The sequence below is a fragment of the Ostrinia nubilalis genome, chromosome W (genome assembly GCF_963855985.1).
Source record: "Ostrinia nubilalis chromosome W, ilOstNubi1.1, whole genome shotgun sequence".
NCBI classification, from domain to species: domain Eukaryota; kingdom Metazoa; phylum Arthropoda; class Insecta; order Lepidoptera; family Crambidae; genus Ostrinia; species Ostrinia nubilalis.
In genome coordinates, this window is record NC_087118.1 from 3,009,174 (window position 1) to 3,018,953 (window position 9,780).

Consider the following 9,780-nt stretch of genomic DNA (forward strand, 5'->3'; position numbering starts at 1 on the left):
GCTGGGCGGCGTTGCTCTTTCGTCTTGAATCTCCGTAATTCCCGCGTCATCCCGACGGGGTCAGTCTTGCTTTTCCATCCCCCCATGATACGTCGACATTTTTGGTCTGAAATCAGTTTGGTTGGGAAAATCACTAACTGTGCTATGAAGATCTACTTTACATCTGAGTTTTATTTTATGTCTAGTGTATATGCGTTTAAGTCAACAACTATTTAATTTCAATTTACACTAACGTAAAATTCTCAAGAAAAAGATAGTTATTGAGGGTATTCCTCAAAATATGTACTTATTAATAAATAATTATATTTATTGATTATGATTTTATAATGATCACTCATAAAACCACCATGATGGGGTAGATTTTTAAAGATTTACTAACTATAATTTGTACTATCACAAAAATAAAAATATCAAAGGTATTTTACAAACTGTATTTTTAATTATGCTAAACCACATAATATCCAATTCATTTTTATATTGTCATTATACAATAAACACTCAAGATGGACAAGATTCTTACGGATTTAATAAGAAAAAAAAAATGTGTCACTCACCTTATGTTCACCAAACTTTTTAACTTACTTGTCCAGTCCGTGGGCGTGATTAGAATATTAAGTAATATTCCCGTTCAATCCCACTTCTGAACTAAAGTAATATTAGTTCAGAAGTAAGGCCAGAAATAATACTCAATTATACAATACCAGTTTTATTTTCTTCTACAGACGGTATTACACAGAGAGGTCCTCTCGACTCGAGCGCTCGTAACAGAATGGATCGCGCGAGACCGAAAACAACCGTTAGCAACCGAGCGCATTCCAACTGACATAACTCACATTCCAACTTATTATTTCGCTTACCCGCATTTAATTATTAAAACAACAATATACATTCAAATTTCCAATTAACATCTGTTTCACAGTAAAAATGCTTACATAATTAAGTAGGTCTTTAATAAAAAAACCTTTTACACGAATTTGCTTCCTTCCGCAAAATAAAATTTTTTACAGAACCTACATTTTTTTTTAAATTAAACCATGCTTTTATGTGTGTGATAAGCTTGTACCTACTTATCATTCAAAAGTACTGTAAACAGATGACAATAATGCTCTTTCATACAGGTTCGTTATTCATTACATTTCTAGCTCTCTACCTTAATAACTTTTACGTCTTTACGATAGTAATTATTAAAATAAACCACCACCTGTCTGTGGCGTGGAGCATATGCTCCAATGTCAAAATGGCCCCGTCTGTGGCGTGGAGCATATGATCCAGAAAACATGAGTTCATATTTCGCGGCATAGCACGCTCATTTTTTTTTAGATTGCATTAAGATTACTACAGTACGTTCCTGACGAACCGGGCTGTATAATGATATACGCCTTGGATACGGCCTAAAAGGAAAATAAAAAGTTATCTGTCATCAAAGTTACTCTATTTTCATTACGCACTTTGCCTACTTGCCGCCTTGAGTAAGCTACGTTGGCAGACTTTTAATACTTGAAATTTGTATTAGATCATAGAACGGTAAATATTCTTCAATTATTTATCTATTTTGTGAGGTTTGTTAGCAATTTTCATTGAAAAAACTGTGATGAATGCAAAAGTGCCCTAAGTATGAACACAGAATAAGTAATAGTACAGGTACAGAAGGATTACTCCGCAAGACGATTTAAATAAATGCGAGTCTTGCTACGACGCGATACAGTGGAATTCAATACAATTTTATTCACCTACAAGTTTTGTCTCTTTCTATCGCGTGCCTCTGAACTCTTTTTACGCTGTTAGGGTTGCTGTCTAGTAGTGTCTAGTAAAAAAATAATTAATATACTTATTTGTAATGAGGTACGTATGTAGGTAAGTACGCATTCATTATGGAAAACCTTGGGAGAGGCCTTTGTCCAGCAGTGGACGTCATTAATTTGCTGAAACGAACGAACGCATTCTGAGCAGTAGTCATGGTAGGTTAGGTTCCTATACTATCCTAAGAATTATTGATTACCTACATGGCCAACATACCTTTTAGCATCTTTGGGAAGCGAAAAAAGAGAAATCCGGTAGATTTCTTTTCCAATTTAAACACCCGAACGCCGCACAATAATCTGGGGGCACGGCAGTGCCCCCACCAAGTCGAGCAAAAAAGCGGCACGGCCGTACCATCCTTTTCTCGAAGCAATTCAGGCCATTTTCGACCCCCTGTATCATCGTTGTGGATAAAACTAGAAGACTGAATTTTCAGTATCCTTGCAGGCATTGTAAAGACACGGTATATTTCAAATTTCATTCAATTTGAACTAGTAGTTTAAGAATTATAACGGGTCAAAGTTTCTTAATTTTGTCACTCACTGACTGACTGACTGACTGACTGACTCACCGATCATCAAAATTCTAAGGCACTTCTAGCAGACCTAGAAGCTTCAAATTTGGAATATAAGTAGTGTTTGGTGTATGAATCAAGGAAAAACTAAAATATTTGGGGGCACGGTAGTGCAACCGCTAAGTCAAGCAAAATTTTTCAATTTCGGTCCAGTTTTATAAATTTTTAACTACTTACTTAAACTTACTTAAATAGCTTTGTAATACCATATAAATATAAAGGCGCACGGTAGTGTCCCCGCCAAGTCCAGTAAAATTTTTAAATTTCGGTCCAGTTTTCTAGATACATAACTGCTGTCTACAAAATACAAAAAGAAATGAGATCCCATCAAAAACAATACTTGTCAAAAAAACCAAGTCTCGCAACTCAGTTGTTCTACGGTAAAAAGTTGTGAGATCCATGTAATACCAAGTCCAGGCCAGGAAAACTTTAACGTTTTACATAAATATATTGACTTGGCCATCGCATGAAAACACGTGTAAATTAAATTATTTAGTGCGATAGCCAAGTCAATAATTTATGTAAAACGTTAAAGATTTCCTGGCCTGGACTTGGTATTACATAGATCTCACAACTTTTTACCGTAGAACAACTGAGTTGCGAGACTTGGTTTTTTTGACATATTTCTTTCTCTTTATGTCCATTTTGTAATAATACTTCGATCATAGAATTAGGTACTACAACGCACGCCAGCATCACCAGCGTCCTGACGGGCGCGCGCGTGACACTCGACTGATATAATACCCGCCGGCGGGGCGCTTCGCTGTAGGTAATTATCGGATGTACCGCGCGGAGTGAGCCAGGCCTGGTATGAACGACGTCTGTTCCGATTCATTGACTTTTAAATGATCTAAATTACCACTAATCTCTAAATGTTTCTTTTATTAGTTGCAGTACTTATCATTTTAGCTAAATACGTAAACATGAGGCATATTCTGATGTAAAACGTGAGAAATATCAATAAAAGTGTGTAACGGTGTTTTGTGGATCAAATGCTCCAAGCTCACAGACGCGGTTTGACATTAGTTTGACATTAGTTTGAAGTTTTTTTTGGTGGGGTGACTAACATGGATTTCCGTTCGTCGGCTTTATTATTATGACTTTAAATTAATTTGACTATTTATTTTATTGTATTTACGTCTACTTTTTATTTTTATTAACCATTTTGATGCGCTGTTTTATCTATGAAGCGACTTGAAAAGTGCCATTTTTTTCTTTATAGTGAGCTGTTGCTGTCCAGCGGTGCCGTATTGACTATCGGTATATCGAGGTGCTGAAGTGCTTGTACAAAAACGCCACCATGTCGGTCCGAGTACAGGAGCAGAGCACGGGGGCGATTCCACTGCAGCGAGGCGTTAGGCAGGGAGATGTTATATCTCCGAAACTGTTCACCGCTGCATTGGAAGACGCTTTCAAACTCCTGGAATGGAAAGGATTCGGCATAAACATTAATAGCGAGTACATCACTCACCTTCGGTTTGCCGACGATATTGTAGTCATGGCAGAATCGTTGGAAGATCTTGGCACAATGCTCGAAGACCTTAATCGAGTTTCCCAACAGGTAGGCCTGAGGATGAACATGGACAAAACGAAGCTTATGTCGAATGTCCATGTTACGCCCTACCCAGTTTCAGTTGGGAGCTCAATTCTCGAGATTGTCGACAAGTATGTCTACCTCGGACAAACGATCCAGCTAGGTAGGTCCAATTTCGAGAAGGAGGTCAATCGTCGAATCCAACTCGGCTGGGCAGCGTTCGGGAAACTACGCAACATCTTTTCGTCCAAAATACCTCAATGCCTGAAGACTAGAGTGTATAACCAATGTGTGTTACCAGTGATAACTTATGGCTCGGAAACGTGGCCTCTCACTATAGGCCTTATACAGAAGCTCAAAGTTGCACAGCGTGCTATGGAGAGGGCTATGCTTGGTGTTTCTTTGCGAGATCGAATCAGAAATGAGGAGATCCGTAAACGAACCAAAGTCGCTGACATAGCCCGACGGATTAGCAAGCTGAAGTGGCAATGGGCAGGGCACATAGTACGCAGAACTGACGGCCGATGGGGCAGAAAGGTTCTGGAATGGAGGCCGCGTACCGGAAAACGCAGCGTGGGACGTCCACCTACAAGGTGGACCGACGACATCGTAAAGGTAGCAGGGAAGCGCTGGACGCAGACCGCTGCCAATCGATCAACATGGAAAGCATTGGGGGAGGCCTATGTTCAGCAGTGGACGTCCTATGGCTGAAATGATGAGCTGTTGCTACGTAAGAAGAATGTCGTGAGTACTTTAATTTTGTTACTTAATTCTTTAATTGTAATGTGTTATGATGTTCTAGACAAAATTCTCTTTACAGTGACGTATAAATATCATAGCGTTTCCTTCTCCAAAGTTAATAAATTTACCAAACAATGTAGTCAACTACTGTTCGTAAGTATACATGGCTGCTTTCGTTGTTGTTTACGGATTGTCGAAATTAGTTTTATGGGTCATTCCATAAAAATCTGTATATTTTCGACGTCATTTTGTCCGTAACTTTTTTAGGATGCTTTTGAATACTTTATTAGTGTAAATTATAGTTTATTAATTAATTATGTTATGTCTAAAAGGGCCAATCACTTTATGCTTTATTTTAGGAGAAATTATAATTTTTAATTCTTTCATACTACATTACTCCTATATGACTTCTAATAAAGTATAAAACATATAACCTTAACATTTATAGATAAGTTAATATGCATAATGTAGTTGTTTTGTTATTATCACTATATAAAAAACATCATTCCCTAACTAGTAATTTAGTCCCAAGTGCCGTTTAAAGCTAGGGCCTGACGCTCTAGGGACTGACAATTTGGAGTAAAACTTAACATAAATGCAGATTAACTTTATATTATAAGACTAGCTTTGGTCGCCCGCTACGCGGGCTACAAATGCTAGATCTGCGATGCTGGCCGCTCCGGGCTTCGCCCTACGCGGCGCTCGGCCTGCGGCCTCGCATTCGGAGCTCGGCCTTCGGCCTCGCAAAAATTACACGGGGCTAGTTTTTGTTTGTCGCGGTGCTCTTGTGCTTTTTTGACGCAACACAAGTAAATCTATGGCAACTGTCGGGATTTGAACCATCGCTCGGCCTTCGGCCTCGCCTTTCTGTCTGTCACTGGGCTCTAGTCCTTTTTTGACGCATTAAAAATAAATCTATGGCGACTCACAGGCTTTAGACTATCGCTCTGCCTTCGGCCTCGCCATTTTCTACGTTAGCTAAGCCCCCCTGCATACAATTTGTATGGAGAATTTAGTCCCTTTAGGAAAACGGGTGAACGCTTGGCGGCCATCTTGGATTTCCAAAATTTTGCATTTTTGCCTTAATCTGGACCATTTTCCGCGCCGAACGCCATTTTTACTTTTTTTCTAGCTTCACCCAATCTCGTGAAACAATTCCTTAAAATCACCCTTGTCCCAAAACTTTGAGTTCCCCTAACTCCCAGTGTTGCCAGGTGATCGAGTTGAAAATGGTCAAATGTCATTAGTTTGACCTATTTGCAGGAGGCGTCATCCAAATTTCTGACCGGAAGTCGTTATTTACATTTTTTACATTTTTTGACCAAAACTCTCAAAGTATGGCAACACTGGGAATCATTGTTTTTCCAAACAATACTCCTTGACAAACTACGTAATCGCCCCATACAACTCGACTTTCCCAAATGTTGCCAACTGCCCGAAAAATGCATTTGAAAAATCAAAAATCTGAAACTTTTTACAAAATGGCCGCCCGCTCAGCCGCCATCTTGATTTTCCATGATTTCGGATTTTTCCCATAATCTGGGTCGTATAACCGACCAAACCACATTTTTGGACTTTTTCTGCCATATCTCCTTCTGTCCGTCCTTAACTTTAAAGACACCCATGTCGAAAAAAATACTTTTCCCCGTAGCTCCAAGTGTTGCCAGGTGATCGAGACGAAAATGGTCAAATGTCATTTGCACGACCCTTTTGCAGGAGGCGTCATCCAAATTTTTGACCGGAAGTCGTTATTTCTACTTTCGACATTTTTGGACCAAATCTCCCAAAGTGTGGCAACACTGGGGAAATTTCTTCACCTACGCGGGCTACAAAAGCTAGATCTGCGATGCTGGCCGCTCCGGGCTTCGCCCTACGCGGCGCTCGGCCTGCGGCCTCGCATTCGGAGCTCGGCCTTCGGCCTCGCAAAAATTACAGCGGGTGATTATTGTCTGTCACTGTGCTCTTGTGCTTTTTTGACGCAACACAAGTAAATCTATGGGTACTGTGGGGATTTGAACCATCGCTCGGCCTTCGGCCTCGCCTTTCTGTCTGTCACTGGGCTCTAGTCCTTTTTCGACGCATTAAAAATTAATCTATGGCGGCTCTCGGGCTTTAAACTATCGCTCGGCCTTCGGCCTCGCCTTTTTCTACGTTAGCTAAGCCCCCCTGCATACAATTTGTATGGAGAATTTAGTCCCTTTAGGAAAACGGGTGAACGCTTGGCGGCCATCTTGGATTTCCAAAATTTTGCATTTTTGCCTTAATCTGGACCATTTTCCGCGCCGAACCCCATTTTTAATTTTTTTCTAACTTAACCCGATCCCGTAAAACAATTCCTTAAAACCACCCATGTCCCAAAATTTTGAGTTTCCGTAACTCCCAGTGTTGCCAGGTCATCGAGCTAAAAATGGTCAAATGTCATTAGTTTGACCTATTTGCAGGAGGCGTCATCCAAATTTTTGACCGAAAGTCGGTATTTCCATTTTTTACATTTTTAGACCAAATCTCCCAAAGTATGGCAACACTGGAAATTTTTGGTTTTCCAAACGATACTCCTAGACAAACTACATAATCGCCCCATACAACCCGACTTTCCCAAATGTTGCCAACTACCCGAAAAATGCATTTGAAAAATCAGAATTCTGAAACTTTTCACAAAATGGCCGCTCACTCGGTAGCCATCTTGATTTTCTGACATTTCGGATTTTTCCCATAGTCTGGGTCGTATAACCGACCAAACCCCATTTTCAGATTTTCCCTGCCATATCTCCTTCTGTCCGTCCTTAACTTTAAAGACACCCATGTCGAAAAAAATACTTTTCTCCGTAGCTCCCAGTGTTGCCAGGTGATCGAGATGAAAATGGTCAAATGTCATTTGCACGACCCCTTTGCAGGAGGCGTCATCCAAATTTTTGACCGGAAGTCGTTATTTCTACTTTCGACATTTTTGGACCAAATCTCCCAAAGTGTGGCAACACTGGGGAAATTTCTTCACCCAAGCGAAACCTCTCGACAAGACACACAACCGCCTCATACAACTCGACTTTCCAAAATGTTGCCAACTACTCGAAAAATGAATTCCAAAATTTCGAAATTTTCAACTTGTTACAAAATGGCCGCCCACGCCGCCGCCATCTTGATTTTTTGACATTTCGGATTTTTCCCATAATCTGGGTCGTATATCCGACCAAACGTCATTTTTATTTTTTTTCTGCCATAATTCTTTCTGTCTGTCCTTAACTTTAAAGTCACCCATGTCGCCAAAAAAACTTTTCCCCATAACTTTCAGTGTTGCCACACTTTTTTCATAAAAATGGTGAAATGTCATTCGGGTCCCCAAATGTCACCAGACTGCATACCAAGTTTTTGGAATTTCTGGAAATTTCCATTTTCTACTATCCGGGGCCGTGGTGGAAAATTTTCTTCCAAAATAGTAGTTTTTTCCGATTCATGGCAACATTCGAATAACAGACCAACAATCGCCCGGAACATTGTACCCTACTCCGGTGTCGCCATCTGCCGGAAAATTGCTACCAAAGTTTGGGAATTTTTTGATCGCAACAAAATGGCCGACGGCTCAGCCGCCATCTTGTTTTTTGATAATCTGTGAATGTATCTCTTAAGAAGACTATACATGTCACAAATACTCAAAAGAAATTTTCAAAAACAATTGCGCATCTCGGAGTAACACCTCCCTAAAAACACCTCGAAATCGCATTTTCAATCCAAGATGGCGGCGCGGCCATTTTGTTTTTCCATTTTTTTCTCACATTTTTTAACACACATTGGCAACCCCAACCAACCACCAAAAAAGAAAAAATTCAGGACCGAAAACAAAAAAGTTTGTGTTTCAAAAAGTGCCGCTATTTTGTTTTTTGGTTCAAAAAATCTAGTAAAGCTGGCAGTCGAAAAATCTAGTTTAAAACAAACACTAACAATTTTACCCCTCTCCCCTCTAAATACCCTAAAAATACCCCTGATCAGTCAGTCAGTCAGTGAGTGGTAATCGAGCTTTATATAATATAGAATAGAATAGACTAGCTTTGGTCGCCCGCTACGCGGGCTACAAAAGCTAGATCTGCGATGCTGGCCGCTCCGGGCTTCGCCCTACGCGGCGCTCGGCCTGCGGCCTCGCATTCGGAGCTCGGCCTTCGGCCTCGCAAAAATTACAGGGGGTGTTTATTGTCTGTCACTGTGCTCTTGTGCTTTTTTGACGCAACACAAGTAAATCTATGGCGACTGTCGGGATTTGAACTATGGCTCGGCCTTCGGCCTCGCCTTTCTGTCTGTCACTGGACTCTAGTCCTTTTTTGACGCATTAAAATTTAATGTATGGCGACTCTTGGGCTTTAAACTATCGCTCGGCCTTCGGCCTCGCCTTTATTTTCGGTTATATGGCTTAGTCTTTAGAATTTGGCACAAAAATCTATTTCGTTTTAAGCAATAATATTAAAATTAAAATAAATTCATTTATTTTTGCAAATAGGCTTTAAAAAAGCGCTTTTACACGTCCCAATATTAACCCTACCACTGCTTCGGGACATTATGCATAGAAGGCAATAAAATATGCAAGATTTCAGTTGTCGTACATATTTCTTGATTCAATTAGCTTATCTACCTTAGTTGTTTGTTGGCTATATTACGGAAGTAGGTACCTATGAGATTATCCTAACAAATTATTTTATAATATTTAACTATATTGTAAAACTTATGCATTCATAATAATAAAAGTAATAGCTAGTGTACTTGTTTATTAATTTTATTGTCATTAAGAATGAATGTAGTCTATCATGATGTGCTGAAATTACAGAATGCTTTAGGAATAATACCGACAGGAGGCGCATCGTAGAGCTATCACCATTGATCACTATTTAACAATGCGCCACCTATCGATTTTTATTTCCAAGCATTCTCTAGTTACCGTTGTTAATGGAGTGCTATGTTACATGAAAGTTTCAGTGCAGTTTAGTTTAGTCATATTATTAAAATTTAATCATCTTATGTATGTACCTAAATGAAAGTTGTTTAGGAAACAGATATCAAAGATATTTAAGTCTGTGTGCGAGATAGTTAAGCCTGTGTTAGATATTTAAATCTGTGTGCGAGAGAGTTAAGCCTGTGTGTGAGATAT